Consider the following 15,054-nt stretch of genomic DNA (forward strand, 5'->3'; position numbering starts at 1 on the left):
GAATTAATATCATCAAAATGGCCATACTACCTAAAGTGCTATACAGATTCAATGCAATTCCAATTAAAATCCCAATGATGTACCTTGCAGAAATAGAGCAAGCAATTATGAAATTCATCTGGAAGAATAAAAAACCTAGAATAGCTAAAGCAATCCTCAGTAGCAAGAGCGAAGCAGGGGGTATTACAATACCAGATCTTCAACTCTACTACAAAGCAATAGTAACAAAAACGGCATGGTATTGGTACCAAAATAGACAGGTAGATCAATGGTACAGAATAGAGGACATGGACACAAACCCAAATAAATACAATTTTCTCATACTAGACAAAGGTTCCAACACTATGCAATGGAGAAAAGATAGCCTCTTCAACAAATGGTGCTGGGAAAACTGGAAAACCATATGCAATAGAATGAAATTAAACCCCTATCTCTCACCCTACACAAAACTCAACTCAAAATGGATCAAGGACCTTGGAATCAGACCAGAGACCCTGCATCTTATAGAAGAAAAAGTAGGTCCAAATCTTCAACTTGTTGGCTCAGGATCAGATTTCCTTAACAGGACACCCATAGCACAAGAAATAAAAGCAAGAATCAACAACTGGGATAGATTCAAACTTAAAAGCTTTCTCTCAGCAAAGGAAACTATCAGAAATGTGAAGAGAGAGCCTACAGAGTGGGAGAATATCTTTGCCAACCATACCTCAGATAGAGCGCTAATTTCCAGAATCTATAAAGAACTCAAAAAACTCTACACGAAGAATACAAATAATCCAATCAACAAATGGGCTAAGGAAATGAACAGACACTTCACAGAAGAAGATGTACAAGTAATCAACAGATATATGAAAAAATGTTCAACATCCCTAGTAATAAGGGAAATGCAAATCAAAACTACCCTAAGATTTCATCTCACCCCAATTAGAATGGCGATTATCAAGAATACAAGCAACAATAGGTGTTGGCGAGGATGTGGTGAAAAAGGAACACTCATACATTGCTGGTGGGGTTGCAAATTAGTGCAGCCACTCTGGAAAGCAGTGTGGAGATTCCTCAGAAAGCTTGGAATGGAAACACCATTTGACCCAGCTATCCCATTCCTTGGCCTATACCCAAAGGACTTAAAATCAGCATACTACAGAGATACAGCCACATCAATGTTCATTGCTGCTCAATTCACCATAGCCAGATTGTGGAACCAACCTAGATGCCCTTCAGTTGATGAATGGATAAAGAAACTGTGGCATATTTATACAATGGAATATTACTCCGCAATGAAGAATGATAAAATTATGGCATTTGTAGGCAAATGGTCGAAATTGAGAATATCATGCTAAGTGAGATAAGCCAATCTCAAAAAACTAAAGGTCGAATGATCTCGCTGATAAGCGGATGAGGACATATAATGGGGGGTGGGAGGGGCTAGCATTAGGTTTAGGGTTAGGTTTAGAGTTAGGCTAAGGACAGCGGCAAGAATGAAGGAAAGAAGGACTGTGTAGAGGGAAAAGAGGGGTGGGAGGGGTGGGGGGAGGGGAAAAATAAAATAAACATTACCCTATGTAAATGTAAAAAAAAAAAAAAAAAAAAAAAAAAGAAACCACTTGTTCAATTATGTTTCAGCTTGGTCTGGTTTTGTTTGCACTGCAGCTTTTCACTTAAGTGAAAAATAAAAAATAAAAGTATGTATTCAGTCAAAAAAAAAAAATAATGCAATTAATGCTTTTAACCCTAAGAGTTAGATACTTTTTAGCCAGCATGCTCAAAGTCACCACGTAGTGTCATAGTTCAAGCTTTTGAAAACCCAGGCTCTTTATTCCAGTCATCCACACAGAGTATGTCCCTAAAGCCATTCACAGTCAGATATCTAAGGTTGATGGGGGCCAGGAAGGGGGAGGTGAGATCTGACAAGATGTGAAAATAAAATTCACATTTTCAAAAGAAGCAGTTGATGGAAATTTAATGTAAAACTATTTTCAAGAAATGTATTTACGGATTTGTGTAATAAAATTTTTAATTAAAAAATAGAAAAAAAAAAGAATTATTAACTTTGAAAAACAAAACAAAGTAATGAGTAATCTATTCAATGAAATAATATCAGAGAATTCCCCAAACCTGAAGAATGAAATGGAAAATCAAATACAAGAGACTTACAGAACACTAAATGTAAAAAATTACAACAGATCAATACCAAGTCACATTATAATGAAAATGCCTAACATTCAAAATAAGGTTGGAATTTTAAAGGCTGTGAGAGAAAAGCATCAGATTACATATAGGGGGAAATCAAAACAGATACTAGCAGATTTCTTAGCCCAGACCCTAAAAGGTAATGGAGCCTGGAACTACATATTTCAAGCTCTGAAAGGACATGAGTGACAACCAAGGATCTTATATTCAGCAAAACTAACCTTCAGATTTGATGACAAAATAAAATCCTTCCATGACAAACAAAAGTTAAAGAATTTACAAATAGAAAGCCTGTACTACAGAACATTCTTAGCAAAATATTCCATGAGGAGGAAATAAAAAACGACAATGTAAATCAGCGTAGGGAGGAACTACCTTAAAGGACAAACCAATCAAAGAGAAAGCAAGTATAGTTAAAAACTGACAAGTATAGTTAAAAAAATTGACAATAAGCCAAAATCTCCAGGAATACAAATCATATCTCAATAATAACCCTGAATGTTAATTGACTAAACTCATCAATCAAAAGACAAAGACTGGCATATGGATTAAAAAGAAAGACCCAACAATATGCTGCCTTCGAGAGACTCATCTCATAGAAAAAAGACATACAGAGACTAAAGTTGAAAGGCTGGGGAAAACATATCACACACACGGACTCAGTAAAAAAGTGGGGGTGTCCATCCTCACATCAAATACAGTGGACTTCAAGTCAAATTTAGTCAGAAGGGATAGAGAAGGACATTTCATACTGCTTAAGGTAACCATAAATCAGGAAGACATAGCGATCATAAATATTTATGTCCCAAACAACAGTGCATCCGTGTACGTCAAAAAAATTCTTCTCAATTCCACAAATCAAATAGACTACAACACAATAATTCAGGGTGGCTTTAACAAACTTCTATCACCACTGGATAGACCTTCCAAACAAAAACTAAACAAAGAAACCATAAAACTCAAAAACACAATCAATAACTTAGAATTAACAGACATATATAGAATATTTTGTCTGTCAGTGAGCAAATACACTTCCTTCTCAGCAGCACATGGATTCTTCTCTAAAATAGACCATATGTTATACCAAAAAGCAGCCCTCAGTAAATACAAAAAAAAGAGATACTATCTTGTTTTCTATCAGGTCATAGCAGAATGAAATTAGAAAGCAGTGATAAAATAAAAATCAGAAACTACTCCAAACCTGGAGACTAAATAATATGGTATTGAATGAAGCATAGATAACAGAAGACATCAGGGAGGAGATAAAAAATTCTTAGAGGTAAATGAGAATGACGATAGAACATATAAAATTATCTGGGACACTATGAAAGCAGTACTCAGAGGAAAATTCATTGCAAGGGGAGCATTCAAGAAAGAATAAATATTCAACAACTAAATGACCTAACATTACATCTCAGAGCCCTAGAAAAAGAACAACACCAAAAGTAGTAGAAGACAGGAAAAAAATCAGAGCTGAAATCCATGAAATTGAAACAAGAGAAACAATTCAAATAATTCACAAAACAAAAAGTTGGTTCTTTGAAAAAGTAAACAAAATTGATAAACCCTTAGCCACACTAACAAAGTGAAGGAGAGAGAAAACTCAAATTAAAATAACTGTGATGAAAAGGAAAATATGACAGACACCACTGAAATACATAATTAGAAATTACTTTGAAAATCTATACTCCAAACAAATATAAAACTTCAAAGGCATGACAAATTTTTACAGACATATAATCCTCTCAAACTGAACCAGGAGGATATATACAATTTAAACAGATCAATTTGAAGCAATGAAATAGAAGAAGCCATAAAAAGCCTACCAACAAAGAAAAGCGAGATGGATTCTCAGCTGAGTTCTAGAAGACTTTCACAGAGGAACTTATACCAACACTCCTCAAAATATTCCATGAAATAGAAAAGAAGGGAACCCTCCCAAACTCATTTCATGAAGGTACTATCACCCTGATACCAAAACCAGACAAAGACATATCAAAGAAAGAAAACTTCAGACAAATATCCCTGACAAGCATACACACAAAATCCTTAAGGAAATTCTGGCAAATTGCATACAAAAACATATTAAAAAGAAAGTGCATCAGGATCAAGTGGGGTTCATCCCAGGGATGCAAGGTTGGTTCAACATTTGGAAATCAATAAATGTAATTCACCACATCAATAGACTTAAAGTTCAGAAACATATGATTATTTCAATAGATGCAGAAAAAGCATTTGATAAAATACAGCACCCCTTCATGCTCAAAACACTAGGAAAAATAGGGATAATAGGAACATACCTCAACCTTGTGAAGGCTATCTGTACTGAGACCCCAGCCAACATCATTCTGAACGGAGAAAAATTGAAATCATCCCTCTAAAAACAGGAACAAGATAGGGATGCCCTCTTTAACCACTTCTATTCAACATCATCCTTGAAACACAAGCTAGAGTAATTACACAGACCAAAGAAATTAAAGTAATATGAATAGGATAAGAACTCAAACTATCACTATTTGCCAATGGCATGATTCTATCTTTACAGGATCTCAAAAACTCCACCAGAAAACTTCCAGAACTAATAAATGAATTCAGCAAAGTAGCAGGATATAAAATCAACATGTATAAATCCAATGCATTTTTATTTATAAGTGATGAATCATCTGAAAGAGAAATTAAGAAAACTACTCCATTCACAATAGCCTCAAAAAAAAATACTTGGGACTCAATCTAACAAAAGAGGTGAAAGGCCTCTAAAATGAAAACTACACAACACTAAAGAAAGAAATTAAAGAAAACCTTAGTAGATGGAAAGATCTCCCATATTCTTAGATAATCAGAATTCATATTGTCAAAATGGTCATACTTCCAAAGGTGCTATACAGATTTAATGCAATTCCAATTAAAATTCCAATGATGTTCCTCATAGGAATAAAGAAAGCAATCAGGAAATTCATCTGTAAGAATAAGAGACCCAGAATAGCCAAAGCAAGGCAGGAAGAGTGAAGCATGAGGTATCACAATATCAGACCTTAAACTATACTACAAAGCAATAGTAACAAAAATGGCATGGTATTGATACCAAAATAGACAGGTAGACCAATGGTACAGAATAGAAGACACGGAGACAAACCCATGTGAGTACAGTTATTCATACTAGACAATGGTACCAAACACATACAATGGAGAAAAGATAGCATCTTCAACAAATGGTGCTGAGAAAACTGGAAATCCATATGCAGCAAAATGAAATTAAACCCCTATCTCTAAACCTGCACAAAACTCAACTCAGAATGGATCAAGGACTCAGGAATTAGGCATGAGACCCTTCACCAATAGAAGAAAAAGTAGGCCTGAATCTTCATCATGTTGGGTTAGGACCAGACTTCCTTAACAGTACTCTTAGAGCCCAAAATATGAAAGCAAGAATCAATAAATTGGATGGATTCAAGCTATAAGATTTTTTCCCAGCAAACAATCAATAATGTGAGAAGAGAGCCTACACAGTGGGAGAAAAATCTTTCCAACACACAATTTATACAGAGCACTAATCTCCAAAATTTATAAAGAACTTTAAAAACTTTACACAAAAATACAAAGAACCCAACCAATAAAAGAGCTAAGGAACTGAGCAGACACTTCAGAGAAGAAGATATATAGGCAATAAACAAATATATGAAAAAGTGCTCATCATCTCTAGTAATTAGAGAAATGCAAATCAAAACCTAAGATTTCATCTTACTCCAATTAGAATGACTATTATCAAGAACACAAGCAATAATAAGTGTTGGCATGGATATGGGGAAAAATATTACTGGTGGAGTTACAAATTGGTGCAGTCACTCTGGAAAGCAGGATGGAGATTCCTCAGAAAACTTGGAATGAACCCGCCATTTGACCCAGTTATCCCACTCCTTGGTTTATACTGAAAGGAATTAAAATCAGCATACTACAGTAATGCAGCCACATCAGTGTTTATAGTCACTCAATTTACAATAGCTAGATTGTGTAACCAAACTAGATACCCTTCAATAGATGAATGGATAAAGAAACTGTGGTATATATACACAATGGAATATTACTCAGTTGTAAAGAATTATAAAATTATGGCATTTGTGGGTAAGTCAATGGAGTTGGAGAATATCATGCTAAGTGAAATGAGCCAATCCCCAAAAACCAAAGGCCAAATGTTTTCTCTGATAAGTGGATGATGATACATTGTGGAGGTGGGGTAAGAAAATAAAGGGAACTTTGGATTGTACAGAGGGAAATGGGGCAAGAGGTGCTGGTTGAAGGTAAGACAGTGGACTAAGACATCATTACCCTATGTACACGTATGATTACATGAATGTTGTGAATCTACATTGTGTACACCACAGAGATGAAAATTGTACCCTAATTGTGTACAATGAATCAATATACATTCTGTAAAAATAAAAAAAAGTACAGACAAATATTCCTGATGAACATAGATTCAAAAATTCTTAATAATATATTGGCAAACTGCATTAGAAAACACATAAAAAATTTAATACACCATAATCAAGTGGGTTTCATCCCAGCAGATACAAGGTTGATTCAAATATGCAAATCAATAAATGTAGTTCACAAGCAAAATAAAATTAAGAACATGAATCTTATGATGGCTCTTGACAGATGCAGAAAAGAACTTTAATCAAATCTAGCACCCATTCACGTTAAAAATGCTGGATATAGTAGGAAAAGGAGGAACTTACCTCAACATTATAAAGGCTATATATACAAACTCCAAAACAACATCATACTGAACAGAGAAAAACTGAAAAAATTTCCTGTAAAATCAGCAATGACACAAGGTTGTCCACACTCATTACTTCTATTTGATATAGTTCTTAAAACTCTAGCTAGAGCAATCAGCAAGAGAAGGAAATTAACGGGATACAAATAGGATAAGAAGTCAAACTATCTGTTTGATGATTACATGTTCCTGTATCTAGAAGACCCACAAAACCCCACCAGGGGATTTCTAGAGCTGATAAATGAATTCAGTGATGTAGCAGGATACAAGATCAACACTCAGAAATCTAGAAGCATTCCTCTACTCCAATAGTAATTCACATGAGAAAGAAATCAGGAAAACCCTCTTTTCAGAATAATCTCAAAGAAAAAATACTTGGGAATTACTCTAACTAAGGAGGTGAAAGAACCTACAAAGAAAATTATACAACACTATAAAACTAAACTGAAGAACTTAGAAGATGAAAGGATCCCATGTTATTGGCTAAACAGAATTAATATTATAAAAATCACCATACAAACAAAAGTAATATACAGGTTCTATGCAATTCCCATCAGATTACCAATGACCTTCTTCACAAAACTAGGAAAAACAGTCCTTAAATTTATTTGGAAGAATAAAGACCCAGAATAGCCACAGCAATTCCGAGCAAGAATAGTGATGCAGGAGGCATCAGAATACCCAATCTCAAATAATACTACACAGCTACAGTAGCAAACACAGTATGGTAGTGACATTGAAATAGACAAGAAGGCTAATGGAATAGAAGAGAAGTCTAACACACATACTTAAAGCTATCTGATACTTGATAAAGTTGCCAAAAATAAATGTTGGAGAAATGATATTCTTTGTAACAAATGGTGCTAGGAAATCTAGAATATATAGAAGAATGTATGAGTGTATCTTTCATATGTATAAGATGAAATTAGATCTCTTCTGCACATAAGTCAACTCAAAATGGATCAAAGACTTAGGAGTTAGACCAGAAACTATGCAACCCCTCAAAGCAAATGTAATATCCAGAATATATTTAAAAATCCTCAAAAATCACAACTGAATTAATAAGTGGAGAAATGAACTAAATAGACACTCCTTAAAAAGAAAAAAAAAAAAAAGGCCAGTTAGAATGGCAGCCATCAAGAATACAAACAATAATAAATACTGGAGTGGATGTGGAGAAAAAGGAACTCTTTTACATTGGTGGTAGGATTGTAAATTAGTACAACCACTATGGAAATCAGTGTGGAGATTCCTCAGAATACTAGGAATGTAACCACCATATAACCCAGCTAAACCACTCTTCAGCATTTATCCCAAAGAATTAAAATCAGCAGCATATGCATATCTATGTTTTTGGATGCATAGCAATATATGCATTCCTATGTTTCTAGCAGCACAATTCACAATAGCCAAACTATGGAACCCACCTAGGTGTCCATCAATGAATGAATGGTTAAACAAAATGTGGTATATATACACAGTGGAGGTTTATTCAGCCAAAATGAAGAAAGAAATGACATCATTTTCAGGAAGATGGAAGATACTTGAGAACATTGTGTTAAGCAAAGAACACCAAATTCAAAAAGCAAAGGGTTGCATAGATTCTCTCATATGTGGAAACCAGAGAGGAAAAAGGAAAAGAAAGATGTGTTGAGGTCTTGTGATAATTGAAAGGAGATAAGTAGAGTAGAGGAAAGAGACCACAGGGAGGGAGGAGAAGGAAAGGGGGAATGCTGGGAAATGATATTCACCAAAGTATATTGTTGTATCATGCATGTGTATGAATATCTAATAAAAAATCCCACCATTATATATAATTATGATGCACCAACAAAAATATGGGGGAAAAGTACTTCTATAAGGACATATTCCAGCAACTTTATTTCCGTTTCCAAATATCCTCACCCCAATTTTATTTATTGTGGCCAGAGATTATTATTTCAAAATATTTGAGGTAATCTTTTTCAGTTTTGTCTTTAAGAACCTCTCCTTGCTTCAACATCTTTCAGTCTGCCCATAGTTTACTTTGACACCTGTATTCCCATTGTACTGCTGTTATTACAAAAATTAATATTATTATGGAAGAAACTCTGTGATTAATTTTGTATTTTGATTGATAGTAGCAAGATAGTAAACTCAATTCCAGTGAAAATTAGTCCCAAACCTCTCAAGTTACTGGGCTGCACTTTGAGGCCTTAGTCATAAACTCCAGTTAACGTTCCACGTAGGACTGGTATACAAAAAATGTGTCCCTATCCGCACATCAGAGATTAGTTTACGTTTTGTGGGTTGAGGTAATCTTATTGGTGCTCATTTAGCATGTGCTATTAAGATTGCAGTAGGGACATGGTTACATGCCTTCTGTTTTATAGTATTGGTAAAGAGAACCATTGCCCAATCAGACCGTGTCCATTCCCATAATACAATCAGGTCAGGTGAAATAGATGCAAGGATTCACATGATGGTGAATCAGAGCAGTTCCTATGGGGAGTGTTCTTGATAAAGTTTTCTTCCCCTCCCCAACCCAATCACAAGGATTACATGTGCCCCTTTTGCCCAGCATTGTAAATTTTAAAGAGAGCCCCACATAAATCATGAATATCTTAATGGCCAGACATTCTTTCTTTAGAGTTACAGAACACAGAATATCTGGATACTTCTACTTAGTTTTTAGTCCTGTGTATCATTTAACACAAAACCTGAAGGTTGGTGTGAGGATTAACTTGCTAAGAAAATTTTCTCATTTTGCTGAGAAAATAGAGGCTCTAGGCAGGCATGGTAGGGTATGCCTTTAGGTTAGTGATTCAAGAAGTTGAGGCAGGTGTATCAGAAATCAGAGGCCAGCCTGGGCAACTTAGTGAGACCCTGTCTTGAAATCAAATAAAAGAGTGTTGGGGGCTGGGGTGATAACTCAGTAGAATGCTTCTTCATTCAATCACTAATACCACACCATACAAAATGAAATAAAACAAAGCTCCTCAAAATACAGGAATTAGCCACAGAGAGTCAAAGTTGATTGTTAGGGTCCAGTCAGAGGAAAAAAATATGGAATTACATTGCATGACTAAGACCCCACTAGAAGAAACACTCAATGCCCATTTTCTCATTGTATTTCCTTTCCTTCCCTTTAAAAGTCATTTGCTCCCTTAAGTGATAGAATTTCAAGGTCCACACCTCCTCCACCTTCTGATGATAATAGACCTTGAATGAGCCTAATTCCTTCCTATCAACTTTCATCTACGGAATATTGGATATTCAGTGTAGAGCAGCCTGGATCTTAGTTTCTAACACATTCTTTTGAAAAATAACAATTCTTCTCTAAACCTTTTTTGTCATTTCATCAGCCCTCACTTTTTCTCCTATAACCTCCCTCTGGACTTTATCATCAGGTATTCATTCTATAATGCTTCTTAGGAGAGTGTTCCCTCAGTTGACATAGTATATCTCTTCCCATCAAATATTTAGGTCAAGAGACACAGCTTCTTTACCAAAAGCCTGTTCAAACATGTCAGCCCTTATATGTTTACATTTTATATTTTAGTCCCAGGAATTTCTCTTTTCCTACTCCAGACCATTTTGCCCTCTCTTGTACAAAAGACTTTTTGTACACAGCAGTTGTTTGGCTATATAACCCTGGCCATTTGGACAATCTTCATGTTGATTTCTATGACTGAGAAATTCTAGATCAGTTTTCTCATTGTAAAATTGGCATTATGACTTTTACAATTTCTTCCAACTGGGATACATGTAGCCAACTTGTAAGGAACCCTTGCTTGTTGAGTTACCAGCAGAGGGACTCTGTCATCCACATTTGAATAGTGATGTATTTGTGGACAGCAGGGTGTGCCAAGCTCTGAGTTACTCCATGATGTATAGCATAGTAGCTTTCCAACTGTGCCTATTCCCAAGATGCTCCATTTTGTAAAGCAGTAGTTTGTCATGGGAAACTGTGTTTTGGGTAAAAATGCCAAGCTAAAAAGACACTACAGACTATTTGTACAAACAGACAACCACTATTTGCCTAGCACAAATGCAAGGAACAAATTGATTAATTATTTATCAAATTAAATTAGGAATACCTGGACACTTGGGTATATGAAATCCTATCAGTAACACCAGACACAGGAACTTAATAATCTCACCTTATGTAACCCTGCTTATCTAAGTCCCATGAAAGGAGCAACACAAGACTGGATGTTGGCAGTACACTGATCCTGTCACCTTGTCATGCTTCATGAGCCTTGGCAAGGAAAATTGTGACAGTAATGAGCTTCTGACTGCCAAGTCCCATGCTTCAACTCTGCATGGGTTCTCCTGCCCCTGATGAGATGCATAGTCCAAATCAAGCTGACACAAAAGTTGACATTTGAAACTGCCTACCATCCTGACCCTTGCTCCTCAGCTCAACTCTGCAGTACTGATTCCTTAAAACACTTATCTGATCATCTACAGTGATTCTCTGCATTCACATCTGCTCTCTGCCTTGCTCTCCTCCTGACACAGCCTCCTGAGTTCCTGGAATTGCATGCATGCACAACTGCACCCATCTGACTCTCCATTTACATTCTCTTTCTGTTCTGGTTTGGATGTGAGGTGTCTCCTAAAGAGTTCAGAGGTAAAATGATTAAATTACAAGAACTGTAACATAATCTTTCTATCATTGTTTGAATGGACTAAGTTGGCATGTGGCTAGAAGAGGTGGGTCACTGCGGACTTGCACTGGAGAGGCATATCTGTCCTGTGGCCCCTTCTCTTTCTTTCTCTCTACTTCTTGACCCAACCATGACTGCACAGCTTTTCCCCTGCTAGGTTTTTTACCTGTAATATGCTTCTGGTCCCAGAGCAATGATTGACCAACTATGGACTGAGAACTGTGAAACTGTATACCTGAAATAGAAGTTTCCTCTTCTAAGATGTTCTTGTCAGGTACATTTTTTTCACAGTGATGCAAAATCAAACTACAACAATAGCTTTCACCCTCACCAATGTTTTCCATAAGAGAAAAATAATCTGAGACATCCTAAATTTAGTATGAGGCCACAAAATTGAGAAGAAAATATGTTGTACAGATAATATTAGGACCACACAAACTAGAAACTGCTCCAGAATCTGAAGCCCTTGACTCAAAGAGGCAAGAGGCTTACTACCAAGGGGTCATTGGGAGCTGCATTCCATCCAGAACACTCAAGAAACAAGTACTTCTTAAGATTATTCTCCTATCCAAAAAGCTCCCCTGTAAGCATTGTCCTTGCTAATCTATGGCCAGTGGAGGTCATAGGATTTTCCTTTCCCAAAGTGTATACAATACTCTGGAGTGGCAGACATGGCCCAATCCATAATTTGTTCTGACGCTATTAGCTGTGGGACCTGCCTAGGATCTGGTTCCTTCTTCTCTTGCCTAGAATTTGTATGGAATGGCTCAATAAAGCCCTTTTATTTCAGACTTCCTCTGGCCTCAAGAGTTTTCCTTTTACAATTTCTACATGCATATTAAGTCTCAAAAATCTTTTAAAAATTTCCACCTTCCCTGGTATGAATATTATAATTCTACCTCCATTTTTCACTACTTTCTTCTTATTTAACCTCTTGTTTATGTTGGCATATGTAAGACCTATAAAGGGAAATTGACACAATCAATTTGACATACTTTCCCAGAGGTAGAGTTACATAGGGTGTCTATGCAGAATGGTTTGCATTAAGCAGAGCATCTACCATGACATGGGTGATGGGATAAATGAACAGGTGAACATCCCAGTCATATTGAATCTAGTCCCACATGTGCATAGGAGGCATTAAAACTGCTTCATGTGGGCTGCTCCAGTTGGCATTTATATGGTATATGCCAAGTCCTGTTCGCAGCATGAAGGTGAATGTAAAGTGACTTTTTATAGTTCCCCAAGCCGGCTGTTCCCTTGGGAATACTCTAGTGTGGCTCTGCATCAGGAACAGTCATCTGTAGACGTGTATCGTGCAGCAAGCCAAACATGCTTTCATTCTGTAGCATTTAAAACAAACACACTGCTCCTAAGGATGTTACTGTCACAGTCCACTAGAGGAGAGTAAATGAAACTGTTTCTTCAAACCACATCCTCTGGTTTCCATAGATTGTTGGTACTGTCCTTCCCAGAAGGGTGTCCTGCTTGGTGCCGAGAGTCCTAGAGGTACTCTTTGATATTCCAGCAGTGTTTTCCAGGGGTCATTCTTAGGCTGGTGGTCTATGTTCAGGCCTACTGAATTCTGAGCTTGGTCTAGCATCAGTCAGATTCAGCCCTTTCTTCTGTTTTTGCTTTAGGCATCCTGGATAACAATGACCCAGGGATTGAAATTTTACTTTTTCCTGATTAAATGCATTTCTGTGTTCACCCAAGGGAACAACTCCCTATGTGTTATTTCCAATTTCCAATTCCAGTAGTAACTTTTATCCTCAATAAATGGTTGAAAGCACAGTTGCTCTTCCAGAGCATGGGTGATCAAGTGGACACTCGGGGACAGAAGTCTCTACATAACTCACAATTTTATCATTGGCTTTCTACCTAATTTTTTGTGAGGCCGAACTATACTAGCAAATCCCACTTCACTCCGTAAGAATGCCCTCCAACCTTTAGAAGACAGGTGGAAATCTCAGGTTGACAGAGAAACATCTGTATTTTCTCATGGAAGAGGAGGGGAAATTTCCCATCTGATTTCTGAATCTTCCCTGGAATAAAGTAATGAAGATGAAATAGAAAAGCACAGCACACATTCATGCTGGGAGAGGGAGATTCTCTGCATGGGTGTGTATCAGATGTGTGCAATTTCCCACTACTCCATATTATTCAGAAGCTGATAAACCACCTTTTCTACAAGGGAAGTACAAAATGGGGGATGTAAGCAATTTTGGTTTCACTAGCTAATAATTTTCAGTAAAAATCCCTGTGCTTGGGACAAAGTTTACTTGGCCCTGCTATTGAACCATCATTCTCTATGGAACTTAAATAGAGGACTATAGAATAGGAGAAGTCTGGGTAGAAGTGTTGATAGGCATGAATCTTCCTGTGATATGAATTTAGTTAATGAAATCTCAGTGAAGAACCAGAGATAGTTTCTTCTTCCCTGGGTTTCCAGACTTTAAGCAGCAAGGAGATATAAGGGGGAGACATATTTGGGCACTTGCTCCTTTTCATGTTCCAATATGTGTAGATGACCAACATGTTGAGGTGCTCAATTTTGGGTTGAGTATCCACAAAATCCTTCACCAGTTTACTCTATACAACATGACAACAATGGATACAGATGTAGAGATGCACAAGGCAAAGCATTTGGGAAGGACACAGCCACCCTCTCAGAAACTCCATGTATTTATCCATCCTGAAGCCATCTGAACCTTGTCCTGCTTCATTAAGGGAACTTTACTGCATAGGTATGACAGGCATTTGGAAAACCATGTGGCAATATGATTGGACAGAAAGGGACTGATGCAATGCTGACAGACTGAGGGAGAAACTCCGCAAGATGTTTCTCCGGCTCTTCTTCAGCATTCCTTCCTTGAGGGCATAGGACAGGACCCCAGAAGAATGAAGAGAATTTTATGATTCATTATGCTTTGCCTTATAGAGGGACATGAGAGAAAAACTGGCCCTGAACCACAGCAAAAAAATACATCATATAATAACAGTTTTGTTTGCTCCAATCTATTATGGTGAAAATGCCACCTTCACCTTAGCTCCCCCTGCCCCACTGACACCCCTACGTGAAGAGTTGTTGAAGGAACGTGGAAAGGTCTTACCTGTTATAGTGTAAAGGGCAGCCGAAAGAGCCTCAGTGCTGCTCTCCTCATTCTCCACAGCAGGTCTGGGGCTATATATGTTGTGCCCTGTGCCTGAGTCTAACAACCTTGAACTCTTGCTGACTTTTGATAATTGAAAGTGTGTTGGTATTACAACATTATCATTGATTTACAAAGATCTTTTTCTTCATTTCTTATCAATGTTTGTGTTCTCGGGGGAAAAGTTCAGCCCGGGGTGTGTTTGAGAGAATATTCTCAAATCTAATCTGTAACTATATTGCCGCCAGTCACAGTAATGTACCCCTATAATCCCAGCTACGGT

General features: G+C 37.0%; 1 protein-coding gene across 1 annotated transcript in view; it reads right to left on the reverse strand.

Annotated features, from left to right (window-relative positions):
* The window catches only part of LOC124964015 (3 beta-hydroxysteroid dehydrogenase/Delta 5-->4-isomerase-like), a 36,345-nt gene extending 21,517 nt beyond the window's left edge, over positions 1–14,828 (reverse strand). The window contains exon 1 of the mRNA XM_047523898.1: positions 14,733–14,828. The gene's annotated coding sequence lies outside the window, so the exon portion shown is untranslated. The remainder of the gene's footprint in view (positions 1–14,732) is intronic.
* Positions 14,829–15,054: the final 226 nt, after the last annotated feature.

The sequence above is a fragment of the Sciurus carolinensis genome, chromosome 1 (assembly GCF_902686445.1).
Source record: "Sciurus carolinensis chromosome 1, mSciCar1.2, whole genome shotgun sequence".
In the NCBI taxonomy this organism is placed as follows: Eukaryota; Metazoa; Chordata; class Mammalia; order Rodentia; family Sciuridae; genus Sciurus; species Sciurus carolinensis.